Raw genomic sequence first — 19611 nt, 5'->3', positions numbered from 1 at the left:
ACAGGGGTGACGGCCGCGTGGCCATGACGCTCTGGGCTGCGACCTCACGCCGTGTCCCGAGCACGGGGAGACACGCAGGATGAGAAAACAGTACAAATACTTCTCGAAGGCCAAGGTCATATTTTGACAGACTCGCAATCTTTTCAAAGATTGTTTTAAAAAAAAATCACAGGCCGGAGCATAGCGTGTATGCGGATTGTTTTCTGTTTATAGATCGCATCGCCAGTCATAGAAACGCTTCCCTGTGTCTGCCTTTAAAGACTCTTCTTAAAACTTCTTCTAATGGTTGTCCATTCTAGTAGTGGGTGTCCCTCAGTCTGCTTAGTCATCGCCCTGGTGTAAACAGACTGTCTGCAGAGTTTCACTATTACAGTGCATTTCATGGGGGAGAGTGCTCGTTGAAAACAGCGAAGACAGAATGACTCCGGAAATTCCAGCATGTCTCCATGATTTACGAATCCATGGCTCAGCCCTGGGCCACTCTGCACAGGTGGACCAGCAGTTCACCCCCCACCCTGGGGTGGGATGGCTGTGGGACCTCCTGTATTATTTTGTTATTTCTCCTTTCTGTCATTCTCTGTTTGCAAAGCTTGTTGAATTCTTCTAGGTTAAATGAGCACCTGTGTCTCCTCTGCCAATTAACCGCTCCAGAACTAGAAACAGACACCTGTGCCCAACTTGGAACGTCTCATAACTTGGTGAAGTCCCATTCCCAGGGCACCTTGAGCATGCTGTAGCTCCCTGCCACCTGGCACCCCCTGTGTGACTGACACAGGTAGACACAGCGCTGTCCACGGTGGGGTGGGGGGGCAGGCCCAGGAAGGGAGAGGCTCGTTCTGGGCCCTGTGGCCCTTGTTGTTTGCCGTCTGTAGTCTGAACCCTGTACACGCTGTTCTCCCTTCTTCCGCTTTGCTCCCACCCTGTGAAGCTGGTTCAGGAAGTAGGAAGCCCAGGCAGAGTGCACGGAGGTCCTCTGAGGAGCTCCTTCTGTGGGCTGGCTGGGGGTGTCCTCTTGCCCTGGGCCCGGGCCTCCTGGGCCACCCGACATCCTCCAGGACGTCACGGGCAGTGTCACAGCTCCTATCTCTGTGCCTGCCTCCCTTCTCCCCAGTCTTCGTGAGTCACATGTTTTCTTTGCATCCCGTGTGACAAAGGTCATTAATAGAGAAGACTTGGGCCTTTGATGCGTGACATGTCATCTGCACAGTTTATTGTTTTTTGGCCCCTCCCCTTTGGTCATCCTGTGGTGTGACAGATCAGTGTTTAATGGGCTGCACTGCGTCAAGGATGAGCTTAAATTAGCCTTAACTTTTTCTTCCTTATGGGGCCTCCAAGTCAAAATGCTTGTTCAGTCCTTGAAGAGAGGGAGTGGACGCTTTCACTGATGGCTTTTCTCATTATCTGTCCAGGCAGGCCATCTGTCTGTCTGTCTGCTGGCTGTGATAGCTCTGTTTCTCAGAGTCCTCTTCCTTTATCAGTGTCTTTTGTGCCCTTGAAGCACACGTTTGGAATTTGGAAACAGTGAGGAACCATACTTCAGCTCAGACTCCGGGACTTAATTTACTCATTTTTATTAAGGGCAGTTATTGTCGGACGAACAAGGTGGAGGGAGTCGGTTCACTCCTTCCCTGGGAGAACCCTCAGTCCCCGCGTTCAGCCTGTGCTCGTTCACCAGCCCCCGCGCGCGTAGCCGGAGAGGGTGCTAGCCGCTGTGTCCTTTTCCAGCTTTCTCCAAAATAGCTCTGAAAGTTCATTTCAAACTGGTTTGCATTAAAAAATGCAGGAGTAAACACAACTTGTTTGGTTGTTTTGGGCAGCAAGGTGGGAGAGGAGCCCTGTCAGCCCTGGTGAGGACCGGTGAGGGGGTGGCCCCCTTTCCGCGGGCTGTCCTTGCCCAGGCAATGGCTGGCCTCTCCTTGGGTTCAAAGGAGGAAGACGGTGGCCTCTGTCCAGCTTTTGTTATAACCTCCTGCCCCTGTCCTTACGTGCGTCCTTGAGGACATGCCACCTTGAATGTGCTCACCATCAGCTCGGCCACCAATGCAGCAGGAGAGAACTTTATTTTATTTTATTTATTTATTTATTATTATTTTTTTTTCATTTTTCTGAAGCTGGAAACAGGGAGAGACAGTCAGACAGACTCCCGCATGCGCCCGACCGGGATCCACCCGGCACGCCCACCAGGGGCGAGGCTCTGCCCACCAGGGGGCGATGCTCTGCCCCTTCTGGGCGTCACCATGTTGCGACCAGAGCCACTCTAGCGCCTGAGGCAGAGGCCACAGAGCCATCCCCAGCGCCCGGGCCATCTTTGCTCCAAGGGAGCCTTGGCTGCGGGAGGGGAAGAGAGAGACAGAGAGGAAGGTGCGGCGGAGGGGTGGAGAAGCAAATGGGCGCTTCTCCTGTGTGCCCTGGCCGGGAATCGAACCCGGGTCCTCCGCACGCTAGGCCGACGCTCTACCGCTGAGCCAACTGGCCAGGGCCTATTTTATTTTTTAAATCTGGGGATATCTAACTGAGAAGCCTATTTGTTCTCAGAGTAAAAGTTTCTGTTTTGGAAAAGTTGGTTCCTTCCGACAAGGGAGGGACAGGGAAGGAACTAGACACCAGAGAAAGAAGAAGTGAGAATGGATGGAGGTGGGAAGGAATTGGGTTGACCAGAGGACATACAGCTGTCCCACTCTGCTCATTTCCCAACCCCTCCGGTCACTTGGTCTGCCGAGCTTTGCCTGAGCCCAGTCACAGCCCTGTGCCCGGGCGGTGGCCTTTTGCTGCTTAGGAAAACAGAGCTGGCAGGAGATGATGTTGGCTTGGACTTGAGCTGGGGTCGGGGTTGGAGGGATCACGGAAGCTCTCAATCACTACGTGCTCAGACTGGCTCCCGCCTGCTGGGTTGCTGGCAGGCCTGGTGGCTTCCAGGGGTCAGGGTGACAGGCGAGAGGCCCACTCTTCCCTGGGAAATGAGAAGCCCCTTCACCAGAGTGCAAGACCTGTGTCACCGTCCGGAAGGGGGTCCGGATTGTTGCTTGTTCGCAGCTCTGTCTCTTGGATAAGTTTCTTTTCCTCTTGCCACTTTTATAAGAATGCATGAGAAAGGGCGGAGGTGAGAGGGAGGGGAAGCTTGCTTGTGACATCTTTCCCTGGCTTCGGAAATAAGTGCAGTTTCGGGGGAAGGGGCCATTTCCTCTGTTTCTTCTGTATCTGGGAGGGATGGCAGCATCAGGGCATTGACCCCTAGCTCACAATGTATGGATGGATGTGTTTGCCAAAGGGAACGGGACACGTGTTTCTCCTTGGCCCTATTCTGCTTGGGACAGCTCAGTGTACCTAAGTCGGGCTTTGTGGGGCTCTTCACTGGAGTCTTCCTTGGTTGGGTCACCAGCTGCTGGGAAGAAAAGTCTTCATTATCTGTTTTTCAGGTTTACGCTTAATACATAGACTTCTGTGTCCCTGATTTTGTTTTGGTTTAGTTTGGATTTTTTTTGGGGGGGTGCATGTCTTAACAATCAGGTTTCTTTTATGATATGGGTTTTTAGAAAGATAGTTGAAGAAATATTATATCATACAACAAAATTGGCTTTTTCTTTTGATTTATCATTCTCCATTAAGATCCATCACCTTATACACCCCTCAGGCTATCTCTTTATAGTCACGGGAGAGGCGGATTTTATTTTTATCATTTTTGCTGGTTGGGAGGAAGTATTTACTTGATTCCTCTCATTCAGAGGCTAATGTTTCATTGCTGATGGTCTGAGTCCCGCCTGCTTCTTTCCACACCTCCTCCAGCACAGAAGGGCGGGGACCAAAATGCCTGGTGGTGTCAGCTTGTTAGTTATTGACAGGTCTCCGCTGGCTTGTCTGCTTTTTCGCACTGGCCGGTTTTGCCCGCAGACCCAGAGAATGCTTTGGGCCACTGTGTGGATTTAGGAGATTTCTAGCTAATTCTGACGGTGGCCAAAGGAAAAGATAATTAGTGAGGGGAATACGTTATTGCTAACCATGTAGGCAGCAGAGTGAAACAAAATGACTTCTGGAATATTCTGCTTTGAGTTATCTTTTTTATTCTTTCCCAGATGTCAGGGCAGATTATCAAGGTTTGGGCATCCTGTGTAAAACAAAGATGGTGCATTATTACCAAGGTTTGAGCATAATGTGTCAAGTTGTCTGTAGATTTTGTTTGACCCAGTGTGGTTCTCCCAGACTCTTCGCTAGTCCCATCACTTAGATTAAAACCGGGAGTTGAGAGCGTGGGGCCCCGGAGGTGTTTCCGTGTCGTGGGAGTGTCCCCTCCCGTGTTCTGGAACCAGCTGCTTCTGGCATAAGGAGGCGGGGGCTGCCGTTTCACCTGCGGTGGTCAGAGCTTTCCCAGGAACCGTGAGATGCCAGGGACGTTTGTGTGGTGAGGATCGTGTGTGTTGTGCTTGTCCTCCTTTTGGGAAATGAGAAGAGGTGACATCAGAGGTCCCCAGCTCAGGGTGTCACACTCGACTGAGCAGTCGATGATGGCTGTGCGGTGGATTTGGCTGGGGAAGGTAACAGCAGTCACACACATGTACATTCCTGTGTAATCTAATTCCTGCCTTTGTAATGACTTGGAGACTTGCCCTTGTAGCCAGTTGAGAAGTGGGAACAGCGACCCAAGGCAGAAAGCAGAAATTGTAGGGGAGGAAACATTCAGAAACGCACAATGGCGGCTCTTCTGACCTCCTGACATCTACAACCGCTTTAGAACCAGAACAAAGAATAATAACTGCCTCCTAGAAAAGTGACTCAACTTTCCTGTCTGTGTACCGGCTCCCCCCTCTTTCTTGCCAGCTTGAAGGAATCTCTGAATGGGGAAGAGTCGGGGCATCCATGATTTAGCTGAGAGGAGTGAGTTTTGCTGATAAGAAATGACCATCGTGTGGCAACAGGTTGTAGAGGAAAGGTCCTCCAGGTGGGAGCAGAATGGTTTTCATGAAAAAAAATCACACAACAAACTAAAGAAACACGAGCATGGGTACTTGGGCAGAACCAGAGGAGTAGAACAGCTTAGAAACACGTTGCTTTTGTGCATCTTGACAGAAACAGAAGTGGTAGGGGTACTCTGACAGCCAGATGGCGTGTTTTTCACAAGCAGAGCAAGTGTGACCACGGAGCCCACGTGCTGTCATTCCGGAGTGTGCCCCCAGAGCAGCGTGCGGAGCGATCAGGCCCCTGAACGCGCTCGCCATGTGTCTGATTGACGTCCGAAACCTGATATCATTCTATAAACACCCACATGAGAAGGATTTAAAAAAAAATTTTTTTTTCTTATTTGGGTGACAGATTGCATGTTAGGGCACTAAAAGATGAAAGCACTAAATATTTGCTTTAGAAAAACACAGCGAAAGATTCTCTCATCCTCCCAGCTGAAAACTGATGGGCTTCGAATTCCATTAACAAAAATGACTGACTGTAGTTTAACTCTTTGCCACCCTCTGGGCATGATTAACAAGTGGGGTAGAAAGCAGAGGTTGGACAGTGGAGGATTGTACGGGATGCTGTTTCATGTTGAGTTGAAATTGAGGGCCAAGTTCGCCAAAAGACATTCCTTCCTTTCTTCTTCAGTGTTGATCTCCTTCTCTGCCTCTTTGATAAGACGGTTTTCTTTCTCAGTGGTTTCTCTCTCCATTAAAAGGTTGTATTTGTTACTTCCTCTTTTGGATTTAATGAAAGTCGCAATTCTTGCTAGCCTCTTTGGCATGGCATATCTTGCCTCAGAAGAAGAGAGAATGTGGTTTTGGCCCTAGGCTATGGTTATTAATGTGTGGGGGTGAAGATTCCACGAATTCAAACCCTGACTTTGCTACTGGCTAGCAGAATGACCAGGTACATCTATCTCACTGGAACCTGTCAAGTCAGACTGTGTCCATTGACAAGCAGGGACATATTTACATTTACATCTGCCTTCCTTCGTTTACTGGATGAGTTCAGTGAGATAATGTATAGAAGGCAGATGGTATACATGGAACCTGGTAAACACCTGTCAACCTTAGCTCTCATTCTCGGTGGGACTTTTGAAGTCACCTTTGGTGTGGAAGGAAACAAGCATGAACCCTCTCTCTGGTAGGGGTGTGGTTTAATATTAACACTACCCACCAATTATTAAAAATCTCTTGTTCTTTCAGCATGGGGTTCAGTTTTTTCCTATTCTTGTTTCACCCTTACAGCTACTCTGTGAGAGAAATAACCAGTTTAATTCTAATTTTATCTATAAACTAGTAGAAACATTTATAGAGTGCTTTCTAAGTACCAGTTTTGATTTAAGTGGTTTTTCATATATTAACTCATTTAATCCTCCCTACCGATGAGACCTGTTTTTCCCATTTTTAAAGAGAGAAAAAAGGAAAAAAATGTGGCCCCCTCAAAAAAAGTCTGCCCCCCCCCCTTTCTTGGCTCCACAGAGAGTAATTGGTGAGGGCTGAGTCTTGTGTTTTTGCTAAGCCAGGGTGCCCACCTCCCTGTCACTGCCACCCTCTGTTCTGTGCCATGTGGCTGGCCTCCCCCCCCCCCCCCCCCATTGTACCAGAGAAGCAGGGAGCAGACACACAGATAGGCTCCAGATACACTGGTTCATGAGACTTGGGAAGAAAAATCTTTATTACCGGAAGTTGTGGCTTCTGGGTCTCTCAGCAGTTGGCAGCATCAATTTTTGTTTTGTTTTGTTTTGTTTTGTTTTGTGTGTGTGGTTTTGTTTTTTAAATAATTAGAAACAGTTAAGCTCTTGTTACCACCCACAGTAAAAATTGCTTGGATCCCGCAAATCAAGGGGAAAAACAGTTTGGCCATTTGTTAGAATGATGAAAACGGGGCTTTAGAGAGGAAAGTTCATTTTGGAGGGTGAGCTTTAGATGTGGACATGCTAGGAGGCCCTTGTTTTTCACCCCCACCCCCACCCCCCCGCCCCGAATTCAGAATCAAGTAATGTTGGTGGTGGTTGCCAGTGATGGGAGGGGTTATGCACAAGATGGCTCAGGGAGGAAACCCACATTTTTTTGTACTTATTAATGGTATGTCCTTTGTGCGAGTGGGTGTGAGGACTGAGACCATAAAGCATATATGTGCACAGTGTGTGGTCCTTGCCGCTGCATTCCAGGACGCATGGTGGTGGGCTGAGTTAGGAGGAGGAGAAAGAGGAAGCTTTCAGCAGTTTCCATTGTATGGACCGCATCATCGAGGCAGGAGCAAGCCTCCAGCCTTCTTTCCAGGTCAAGAGGATTGTGCCGTAGCCCAGACTCTTGCTTTCTTAGGACTGCTCTCTTAATTATCCAAGCTGTGTCCTCCACTTTTGTCTAAGTAAAATTGGTGCCCTTGCATGTATGTAAGGTAGTTCCCCTCACCCATCTCCCGAGAGTGAGGATGGGCCAGGGCCTGAGTTGATGCCTTTGGTCAAGGCAGATGTGCTGCCCATTGGAGATCCTTTGCCTCCTCCCATCCCCACCAAAGCCTTCCTTGTGGTTCTGGGACTGTAAGTGGTCACATGGGTGAATAAATGATTTCCTAATCCTCGTGGGAACACCCAAGGAGCTGCACATCCCGTGGGAGGGGTGTCTGTCTGTGTGTCCCATTTTAAACCACACACTACTTGTGACTTCTTTTCTGTGATGATTCCCAGGCAATGTCCTCTTGCCATCCTGACTTGTTTAAATTTATGGATTGTTGGCAAGCAATTTTTTGATGCTATTGTTCTCATAGCCAGAGGCCAAGATCCCTTGTGGAGCAGTGCCTGAATTTAATAGATGTCATCTGGACACCGGGGAGGGCGTAGAGAGGCACTGGTGGAAAAGTCTTGGAAGTGAGACTCCACCCCTCACACTACTGCCCCAGCCTCTTCTGTACCCCTTCCAGAGGACTGCCTTCAGAGTAGTTGTTCTGGTGCGCCCCCAGGGTGTGGACCGCACCCTACAACTGTAGGACAAAGGGTACCACCGTTCTAACGGACTTGCAGGGGACCTAAAAAATACTTGATAAGCTACCCATTCAACTTGATCTTGAATGCCTCAGCACTATTGAGCTCTGCCTCTGGTTACTTGCAGTGCGTGAGGAGCCTTCCATGTCTTTAGCCCCTCCAGCAATGCTTATTCTGTTCTTCTGGGGGCTGGGTTCCCAGGCCGAGTTCTCAGGAGGGACGAGGCAGTACCATCTTAGTACCTCGGCAGCTGAGGACTAAAGGCAGACCAGAAGTTATTTATACAATGTAAGCAGGGATGTAGACCGAGTCCTTCAAGCACCAGACTTCTGACGGAGAACTGTTAACAAAGGCCACCAGTATGACTTTGAGGGACAGGTGTCTGTCTCTCTTGACTGCTTCTGGACACAGTTTATGAAAAAGCCTGCAAAACAGGTCTTGTTAACTTGAGGGTCGGTGCCTGGGACAGCTCGCGCCCATTTAGCGCGATGTTATGTAGTACCACTGGGCCAGGCGCTGTTCTGGCGCTGGGGACAGAGTGTGAGCGAGGTGGATTGAGTCCTTCCCTTCAAGGGATGTACCTTCTAGCTGGAAGGAATGACCTGAGTTCCTGGGAAATTCTGCCCCCCCTCTGGTCTTCTGCAAACATCCCCTTCACAGCGCCTGTCCCTTCTTGAGCCACGGAATGGCCTCCAGAGCTCCCACCTAGAGAGCTCAGGGCTCCCTCAAGTCTGGGGCCTTCCATCCTGGTGTGAATGGTTTGGTGATGAGGCCGCCAGGGAAAGCCACGTTAGAGAGTGTCTTTTGTGGGCGAGTCCACCTTTGAAGTTTGGGGCGTTGCTGGGCTGTGGTTCTGACCACCGCCAGGTGCTACCTGCCAGACCCATTCCTCCGTTTGCCCAGCTCATGGGATTTCTCACCACATTTCTGTTCCTGCTCCTTCAACATCAAGTCTCCTCCCAGTCACGAAGGTCTCAGGTGCGTGCTGTCTGCCGGACACATCCCGTCCGGCCGCAGGCACAGTGTTCCCGACCATTCCGGTCCCTTCGTTTTGAAGGAGGAGAAAGCAAAAGAACGTTGAAAGCACCTTTTCTACTTCAAATAGGACAGACAACTCTTAGGACTCCAGTAAACAAGGTTTTTCAACTAGAACCCTGATTTTTTAAGAAAAGTTTGCGGTCTCCAGGATTTTTTTTTTTTTTTTTTATAAAGAGGATTACCCAGGGATTGACTGGGACTGTCCTCTGGGGAAGGAGACAGTCATACATTGTTACCTAACAAAAACAAGGCTCCTGGTAAGGTCACTGTGCAGGTGGACCTGGGGCTTCAGGTGCAAGACACTGAGATAACTCAGGTCAGAGAAATGGACCCAAGGGCCTAAAAGTGTCACACCGACCATGCCTTGAGCAGCTAACCCTGCCCTGAATCTCAGAATTATGAAGGCTGACTGATAACCGAGACCCAACTAACCCGTCACATCCTCTCCGTAAACCTGGGGAAACTGAGGCCCAGAGAGAGGATGGCGCTGGGAGGTCACACACTCATGTAGCTAGACAGCGGTAGACTCAGGATTAGACTCCAGACCTCTTGGATTTTGCTCTCTCTGTCCTGCTGCCCATTCTCATGCATGACAATCCATTCATTTCCTACCTGTTCATGTTCATGGTTGCGGGTGGCTGGAGCCAATCACAGCTGTCCTCCGGGACAACACCAAATTTTTATTCGATAATGGATAATGCGTAATGTACACGGGTTGTATGGCTCTCACGGAATGGGTCGTTTGTATGGCTCTCACGGAATTACATTGTAAAATATGTGGCGTTCATGGTTCTCTCAGCCAAAAAGGTTCCCGACCCCTGTCCTGGAGGTTAGCTAGGGAGAGAGGAGCTGGAGTTCAGACAGTCGAGCATTGAGGATGGTTGAGCTTTAGCAATACAGAGAAAGTCAGACCTTGCCGTTCATACACATGTTTTGAGTGATGGAGGAACAACTAGTCTTTGGCGGGGAGTTTCACTCCCTTACATAACCTCATCACCTTCTTTCCCAGAGGGCTGGGCTTTGCAGATCCTTTGACAGAGTTGCATTCTGGGCTTTTGTTAAAAACTCAAACCTAGTAATGTGTGAAAGTGATCCTTTGAAAGCAAGTTGGACAACACCGCCATGTAATAAAACTTGGAACGCATCTAGGTTGGGGATCATCAGTACTTGAACACCAAGCAACCCTGAGTGACTTACCGCACAAAGAATGGATTCGGGGGATCACGGGCGGTTTTGAAATTGACTAAGAGCTCTGTCCGGCCCATTGCGCTCTCCTGTCCTGTCACAAGCTGGTGCCCTGGGTCGAGTTCAGCGAGTTTGTTTTGACTTGCAGCCCATGATGGGAGTGAAGCTCTCATTATGTAATGTTAAACTGGGCTCGGAATGTCAGCTGGGCTGAACCTGCCGGAACTTGAAGAGTTGGTTGGGAATGGGCTATGTTTAGTATGACTAATCCAGCTTGGCTGGGTAAGGGGTGGGGTGTCTCTTAAGAGGGAGGCATGGCTGGTGCTATTACGAACCAGTTATAGAAGTGATCCCTGAAAGTATAGTCTTGCTAGCACTCTGTGTAAGATCTGTACCCCTTCCCTCCCCAAAAAAGAGCTGAGTCTTATGACTAACTACTAGTGACATCAGGGGCCATTGACTTCTAAAATTGCTGTAGAAATCTGTGGTCAAGGCATCAAGGTATTTCTCTAGCAATTAAGAAATAACATTTTTGGGTTCTGTGAAATAAGTGTTTCTTAAAATAACCTGTAGTGGTCAAGTGTTACTTAATAAAAATAGTAGTGAACCCTAATGACAATTGTATAGATTTAAAGCAAAAGAATAGGCGGGCTATTTTCCTTTAAAAAGTTTCAAAGTATAATTTAAAGTCTTGGTCTTTATTTGGGAGCCCTTTCCTCCCTTTGGCCTCATGCGCCCCCTCCCCCCGCCACCCCCCTCCCCCAGCTTCCTCTGGGCTCTTTTTAGGGAACCAAAGAATCCCATTTTTATGCAGATGTCTTGTGTTGAAGGTAGAAATAGTCAAGAACCACGCTTGCACAATGATCCTGAAACAATGTGGTCTTTGCCCCACGAGGAAAAGGTTGCGGTTTTGGCTGGGTTTGGAGGAGGCCAGCCCTAGGTATGGGGTGGGGGGTACTTTTTGTTCCTTTTCTATTGAATGGAAGTAAAGTGTGCACTGAACCTGGAAACACCTCCTTTTGTGTCCAGTGCTCTCCTAACACAGGCCATTAAACTTGGGGCAATCTCTCTTGGTGGGGGGTTGAATGGGGCCATAAAGGGGAGGGCTCACTGAAGCCAGTGAAGGCATAGAGATCCATTGTTTTCTGAGAATGAAGGAAAGGAGGAAGACTTAGGGGACCTCCAGGCATCAGAGTGGCCACTCACTGGCCTCCCTGCGGATCCTCCCTACCAGAGCGGTTGGGCGAGGTTAGCCCCGGCACGAGGCACCGTGGAGCGCCCTGCAGTATGGACAAGATGCCCCCTGTGTGCATGGGAGCAGGACGCTGCCTGCCTTAGGCCCAGCCATCATTTCTGCCCCATCATTTCTGCCTGTGGGTTGCTCTTTCCCTCCAGGCATCCTAGTTAAAAACATTTGTTAAAAATCACTTCTTTCACCTTAGGAATAACAAACTCTCCCAATTCCCAACCAGTGGCTTTTGTGTGTAACTCCTCTATTGCCATCTGGTCTTTCAGAGGCACTTCTGATCTTAATTACAGCATTCAGCCTTTGTTTATTTAAAAATCAGAAGGAAGATAGGCTATTGAGGGTTTATCTGGACTAATTGTGCCAACATACCTGCCAACTGTCCCCTCGGTTAGTAAAGGGAACCACTACAAACCCTTCCGACATTGTTTACACACGCGCGTGCGCACATGCACGCCAGCTAACACGATGTGTTGATTGGAGGCAGGGGTGTAATTCCAGCTTTGGAATTGCTGTGCTAGCATTTTCCATCCTGTGCCATGTAGTGTGGACTTGAAGGGGATTTGGTCACAGGACTAGAAGAGTCAGAGACTTGGGTTCAAATTTGGACTTCTGCTGCTGCTGTATTATCCCGGGGAGATTATTTTATTCTTTGGGAGCCTTAGTTTTGCCATTGATAATAATAGGGACAGTGACACCGACATCTAGGAGTGGTGTGGGATCTAAGTGAGATGTTCATGAAAGGTAGGGAGCGGGTTAGGCATCCTTGTACAGGTGCCATCCGGCGCTCCAGGATATAAAGTAAAGCCCCAGGCCCCTTATGTAAACTAGAGGCTTAGATGAAGTGGCATCCATTGTCTGTCTTTTGAAACAGAATAGGTATATAGTTCCTTTGCAGTTTTTAACTGGTCTTTTTGATTTTGATATTCTGTTTAAACAGTGGTTTATTTTTACAATGTATACATATAATATTTTATGGGTATTACAACAAATATAACTCAGATACTAGCTTTACTGGGCTTCTACTTTGACAATACTCTCATTAAAGCCACCAAATAGTATGTTTAGACAATTTTACAAGCATCAGTCTTATCCTTATTTTAGAACAAGCAAAGTATTCAATAATTCTGGGCTTCTCCTGAATTTAAGAAACTTTTGTTAGAAGAATAAATTCATATAGATCTCAAGGATGTCTGAGTAAAGTATTAAGTTTTAGAAAAACAGTATCTTTAAGTTTTTTGGGGTTTTTTGACATATTTTATTTATTCATTTTAGAGAGGGGAGAGAGAGGGGGGGAGGAACAGGAAGCATCAACTTCCATATGTGCCTTGACCAGGCAAGCCCAGGGTTTTGAACTGGTGACCTCAGCATTCCAGGTCGATCTTTATCCACTGCGCCACCACAGGCTAGGCAGAAAAGTAGTATCTTTAAATAATAATGAAGTTTTCATTTGTTATACTAGGTTCTGATACTTTTTTTTATCTGAAGAACTGTAAGAAAATCAAATTTTGGAACTGTTTTTAAAGAATTTCTGATCCCAATAAGTTCTTTGAAATATTTTGGATTGTCTACTGGAGGTATCTTTTAAAAGATTTTTTTCTTTAGGCCCTGGCCGGTTGGCTCAGCGGTAGAGCGTCGGCCTAGCATGCGGAGGACCCGGGTTCAATTCCCGGCCAGGGCACACAGGAGAAGCGCCCATTTGCTTCTCCACCCCTCCGCCGCGCTTTCCTCTCTGTCTCTCTCTTCCCCTCCCGCAGCCAAGGCTCCATTGGAGCAAAGTTGGCCCGGGCGCTGGGGATGGCTCTGTGGCCTCTGCCTCAGGCGCTAGAGTGGCTCTGGTCGCAACATGGCGACGCCCAGGATGGGCAGAGCATCGCCCCCTGGTGGGCAGAGCGTCGCCCCTGGTGGGCGTGCCGGGTGGATCCCGGTCGGGCGCATGCGGGAGTCTGTCTGACTGTCTCTCCCCGTTTTCCAGCTTCAGAGAAATGAAAAAAAAAAAAAAAAAATTATAAAAAAAAAAAAAAAAAAGATTTTTTTCTTTAAAAGCATTCCAGGCCCTGGCCGGTTGGCTCAGCGGTAGAGCGTCGGCCTGGCGTGCGGAGGTCCCGGGTTCGATTCCCGGCCAGGGCACATAGGAGAAGCGCCCATTTGCTTCTCCACCCCCCCCTCTCCTCTCTGTCTCTCTCTTCCCCTCCCTCAGCCAAAGCTCCATTGGAGCAAAGCTGGCCCGGGCGCTGGGGATGGCTCCTTGGCCTCTGCCCCAGGCGCAAGAGTGGCTCTGGTCGCGGCAGAGCGATGCCCCGGCAGAGCATCGTCCCCTGGTGGGCAGAGCCTCGCCCCTGGTGGGCGTGCCGGGTGGATCCCGGTCGGGCGCATGCGGGAGTCTGTCTGACTGTCTCTCCCCGTTTCCAGCTTCAGAAAAATACAAAAAAAAAAAAAGGGCATTCCAATAATTTTGTGTGTGTGTGTACATTTCCGAAACAAACATTTCTTGAGCATCTACTCAGTGCTTAACTTGTTCTGTATATTTATACATAAGATATGGCAATCATTATATAATATACACACATTTTTGGTAAAAGAAGCTCTTCTTGTAAGTTCAACTGCCCTGAAATTACACTGAAGGATGAGGTGGATTTTAATTGTTGGCTCTTGACCTCTACGTCTATATATTTTATCAAATTTATAGTTGGAAAAGCAGATAAAAATGTTAAAAGTGCATGCCAGTGGTTTGAGGCATTGTGGTTTATACGGTGCTGGAATGACGTCCAGAAGAATCAGAAAGCACACGCGGTGTATTGGGTCAAAGAGGAGGGGTTTCTGTGTGGGGTTAGGTGACCTGGACTAGGTTACGCCATCAAGGCACTGCGGGAATGCAGCTCTTAGCTCTTCGACCGCTGTGTGTCATTATCGTCCTCTCTAGAGTATAAGCTTCCCGTGGGCAAGACTTCTCTCTTTGGTTCACTGATTTATCCCTAGTGCCGAGAACAGTTCCAGGGTCAAAGTGACACTGAATTCGTATTTACTGAATCAGTGAATAAATCTCGAAGGAAGAATGTAAGGAAGATCTCTACTGTATTCCTTACAACAGCAGTAATTTCTCCTCCCCCTCTTCATTTGCTAACATTCCTAACCAGTTCATCTTGAGTGAATTCTAAATCCTCTGAGCTATTTTTTTTCTGCTTATGTCTATAAAATGGGGCTGTTGCCATGTAAGACTTGATTATGAGAAATAGTTCCTTGGAAGGAGGTGCTAGACAAAAACAAGATGGTTTTGGGAAAAAGAAACCACCAGACTGTGCTAAGATGCTTGGTTGCATTCAAAACCAGTTTCACTGTCTGCTTTAGGCGGGCGATTGCAACACGCTTTGCCTCTGTGCCTGACGCGAGGAGGACTGCGTGCTCCAACTCCACGCTGAGGCCGCCTCGTTGGCTCGGCGCCCCCGGAGACAGCCATGGGCGTTGCTGTAGTAGAGGAATGGCATTACTTAATTTTAACTTTATTAATTGCTGGATGTGCCCATTGTATGTTAGCCTCTGGGTGTGTTTACAAGGAGCTTAGGAAAGAGGTAGTGACAGTCTTGTCTATAAAAGCTATCTTGTCAGTGTAAGGGCCAGGCATGCTTACATGCATGTGCACGCGCACACACATGCACTTGTGCAAACACACAACACTTCTTTCTTGGCATCCGGCACCAGTACCAGGTCAGGAGTAAAAATCATTGCCACCCAGCATGTGGCTCCAAAGGCTCATAAGGACCGCCTCCCTGATCCCCTTTCCTTAACCCCGTCATTCCCTGTGGCAGCAGCGTGGGGCTTGTTTACATGTGCACCTGATTTCTCAGAGAACACACAGGTGTTGTAAAGGGCACGGCAAGTCCCTGCACTTACTTAGTAGAGTTTAAATTCACCTACTGGATTTTGGTGACTTTCCCTGGCAGACTTCCTAAACTTGCTGTGAAGAGCAAAGGTTCAAAGTCCACAAAAACAGCATTTATTGGTTAATGAAAACCAAGGAATTTCAGAACGGGATCATGCTGTCCTGTACTGTCACCTTCCCTGTACTGTTTGGGTGGCAGGTGGTTTTTATCCAGAGGCGAGCGATCCTGTATTTTAAGCATATGTGATAAAGGGAGGTAAGTTTGGCTGGTGTCCATATATTCAGATTCTCCTCCTTCTCCTCCTCCTCTTGAAAGAAATAGTTTTTTTTTTTTTCCTTTACTATGTTTTTCTGGTGAGTTTTTATGTGTTACTGCTGTTTATGAAATGACTTCCCTTCCAAGTCATTTGTTAATTTCAGCTCCTGGTTCTAGCAAAGGTCACAGTTAGCTGTAAAGCAAATTCCCTTTATTCTCACCAAATCCTCTTATTTTTGTCATAGTGCTGTAGCAGTGCTTAATTAGGGGCCTCGTGGGTGACAGGAGTCTCGGTTCTGTAACAGGAAACCCGCCCTTCCCCAGGCCAGCCGTGTCCGCGGCGTCATGGCAGTGACACCTGACAGCTTGCGGGCTCTTCCGCGGCCTTCCCTGCAGTTCAGTGGAGGAGACGCATGGCAGTGAGCCCGATCCGGCAAATAAGCGCAGAAATCCCTAGAAGTGGGTTATTTTGAAATATTTTCATTCTGATCAGATCAACAAACGTCTCACTTATCAAAGCAACTTAATGTGGTTATTTAATTTTCCCCCGGTCCTTGCCTGACTGGTCAGTGGCTATGAAAGCGTGGATCAGAGGAACTCAGGCACCTTCCCTTCCAAAGACAGCTGACCCGGGCTGCGCGCAGCGGCTGGTGGCGGAGTTCTGCGTGAGCTGGCCACTCGGCCTTGAGAAAGCTGTGCTCCCTTTAGACATCGTGGCTCTTCATTCTCGTCAGTGTTCGCCCACTCTCCTGGGCCCAGAGAGCTTTGTGTTTTCTCTTCTTTCCCGCCAGCATTTAAAGGAATTAAAGTTAACTTCCTTTGTTTCCTCCTGTTGCAGTTACAGAAGCTGGAATAAACGATACGGTTTTGGGCATCTTAAACCCAAGGATTTCTACTTAGGTCAGCCAGGGAGATCTGTCTTTAAGAGGGAGGGGGCTACTAAATAATTGAACCAAGTATTTAAAGATGCTCAATCTAAAAATCAGCCTGTTAAGAACCAAAATGTAAAGCCAGTCACTTAGCCTCGAATTTGCCACCATGATTCCGCTTTTCAAAAGCTGGATGGTCATCAGGGCGGGTTTAGCTTGACCATCATCTGTTACAGGTCAGATACAGTCTTCGTAGTTGTTAAAACCTTAATAACGGCCTCTCTGATCCTGCAGGTTTTCGGAAGGAAACCCTGATGCACGATCCTGGAATTACCTCGCCTGGTACTTCTTTATTGACAGAACCCCCAGTGAGCTCTCTTGGTTAATATGTTTGCTGTGGCACACCATTGTTGTCGTCGTCCTTAAATCAGAAATGCTTATCAATAGGTTGCCTGGCTGAGGAAAATGTCATTTGTTATGTAGCGTTTTCCCAAGGAGTGTTTGGAGTGTTTTTCTTTAATACCAAATATATAATGGTCCTTGTCCTTAGAACATATTACCATTGTGATTTCTGTATAGGAATTTTCTTGATTGACACTGCTGGTTTGTAGGTTCTAGAGACTCTGGTTGAATTTCTTTTGCATCCTGATCAAAAGCCCTGGCTTTCTGATAGCTGGGGCTACATCCCCTGACAACTTGTGGACGCCCTGAGCGGAGGCAATGGTGTGTGGTCTTGCGAGAAGTCAGAGCATTAGCAGGTCTGTGTTCTCCTCTGGCGTGGAGTTGTGTCATTTCTAATGATGACAATCCATCAGTCCCCACAGTTCAAAATGAAGATAAATTGAATTAATATATGTGAGTTAAATGACTCATTGATATAATTATACTGTGAGGATTTCTTTAGTGTAACCTAACACATTTAGTGGTGTTAATTGTAACGGCTTTGCATGGGAGCATTTAATTTCATAAGCAAACAGAATAATTTATTAATTCTCCAAAAGCTATTTCAAGGCTGAGACTGAGAGGGAGTGGGAGTGTATGTTTAACTTGATGTCGACTGTGGTCTTAGCAGGCTTTGCCTCATCGCATCGGAAATTGCTGAGGATTTTTCCCCCCTCCCAGTTCTGACTTTTATGGGTATATAGCCATGTGTGCCCAATTCAGTCAAGTATCAAAATGAAAGTGGGAAATGGGTACCATCCGGTAAATCTTAATAAGTTACTGAAAATGGAAGAGCACTGAATAATAAAACAGTCCTAATTGCAGTCAAAACTGTATTGGCGGCTGATGTGCCTGAACAAGGATGATAAAATAGCCGAGGAAGAATTGCGGGATGGCGAAATCGAAGGGTAATAGACAGATTAAATGCCAGGCTCAATTCAAATATTGCGTGAAACGTAGGCGTGCTGTGTAAACCCAGTTTTTGCTGAAAAGCATGTTTTCTCTCATGTCAGAAATGATCACAGGAATCCTTTTAATATTCATTTAAATAGTTTTTAATTGGCTTCAGAGAGTTTAAAGTTCAGTGTGAAGGTGAGATCTAAGCTTACTAATTAGATCGAATGCAGTTCGACTCAAAAGAGCAGACTTGATAATTAAAGAATTTCTTACCCAAATACACATTTTGAAAACATCCTTTTCACATCCTGAGGTAAAAAAAAAATGTTTTTCTTTTCCTGGAAAATTTCACCATCTCCAACCCCCCCCTCCTCCCCCCCCCCCCCCCCCCATAGTAATTCCTCCTAGAGAATGAGTATAAAACCTTGCGTTGCTTGTTAGAAAAATGACAATCCATTTTTCGGAGCAAAGCTCTCATTTGTCTGTCATTGAGCCGACATCCTGTGTTCAGGTTATTCTGATTTTCCCCCCTCCCCATCCAAGTGGAATTTCTGACTTGCACGGACCGTTGTGATGAACACAAGTTGTTGTGTCCTGTGTTTTCCCCCCACTAAGTTGTTTGATGCTGTTGAGATGGAAGGCTGGGAGAAGGGGGCACTTAAGCAGTGAAGGGTTTTTCTTTGTAAATAATAGATCAAGAGCACTGGATCTGTATCTAATGGAGCTGTGTGCGGCCTCCGTTTCAAGGACAGCGCGCGGTTTTAAAAACCACAACCACCGACCAGCCCATCCGCAACCTGTGGTCAGTTTTGTGACTGTGTCTGTGAGTGTCTCTCTCTGCCGGCGTCTGTGCTTTCCCCCTTGAAGTGCTTTGCGGGAACGTCATCGTGTGTGTCATAAACGTAAAAAGACCCCAAGTAGTATTCTTACATATATAATTTTACAAAAACTTATACAATATCATGCATATTTTATGTATGAAAACCTTATCTATAAATCATTATATAGAGATCTATCTATCTAATCTACAGATCTATCTATCTAATCTACATATCTATCTATCTAATCTACATATCTATCTATCTATCTATCTATCTATCTATCTATCTATCTATCTATCTATCTAATCTATATCTAGCGAGAGACAGCTTATAGGTGCTTCTTTACCAATACCTGTCTTCTGTCATTGTGGAATGGTTTAAAGAAGTTTGGTTCTGTTTTACTAAAATGTGTGAATGAACCTTTTTTTAACTGTGGTATGCTCTACTAAGAAAACACTGATGTATGTAGCTGGCATTAAAACGGAAGATAGTTTATCATAACAGCAGAAAAACTGGATTGGTTCTGTTTGCAAACATATCTTGATAATTTGATGAAAAATTTAATTTGCCATTTTCTTTTCCTTTGTGCTTTTCCTTTTGGAGTTTATAAATTTGTTCTTATATTTGCTGGTTTGAATCTATATTTTAAAATCATAGGTTGAATCCTCAAAGTATTGTTGGGATAGTTCATGTAATTCTTAAAAGCATAATAGGGCTTTGTTCCTGCTGAATTTGAATTAGTTATATTTTTATCACTTGGAATCTAAATATTATATCCAATTACTATTTTTCCTTGTAGAGTGAGAATACAAACATGCACCAGTATCTTAAAATATTTAATCTTTGTCAAAAGTGTCATTGGAAATAGAAAAATAAACATTAGATGTTAAATGTCAAATAGAAGCCTATATAAATAAAACAAACAAAAAATGTAAAGATTAAATCTGGAGGTTTCTTTGCTTATTTCTGAGATAGTTTATTGAAACAGTTCTTTTTTTCTAAGCGCATCCCATAAATTTGTACTTATTTTAAAAAGGGTTAAATATAATTC

General features: G+C 46.6%; 1 protein-coding gene across 31 annotated transcripts in view; it reads left to right on the top strand.

Annotated features, from left to right (window-relative positions):
• Nucleotides 1-19611, top strand: part of TCF7L2 (transcription factor 7 like 2) — a 200515-nt gene that overhangs the window by 129532 nt on the left and 51372 nt on the right. The gene's annotated exons all lie outside the window — the stretch shown is intronic.

Source organism: Saccopteryx leptura, chromosome 13 (assembly GCF_036850995.1).
Source record: "Saccopteryx leptura isolate mSacLep1 chromosome 13, mSacLep1_pri_phased_curated, whole genome shotgun sequence".
Lineage (NCBI taxonomy): Eukaryota > Metazoa > Chordata > Mammalia > Chiroptera > Emballonuridae > Saccopteryx > Saccopteryx leptura.
Note: the sequence above shows the minus strand (reverse complement) of the source record. Positions and strands in the feature narration are given on the sequence as shown.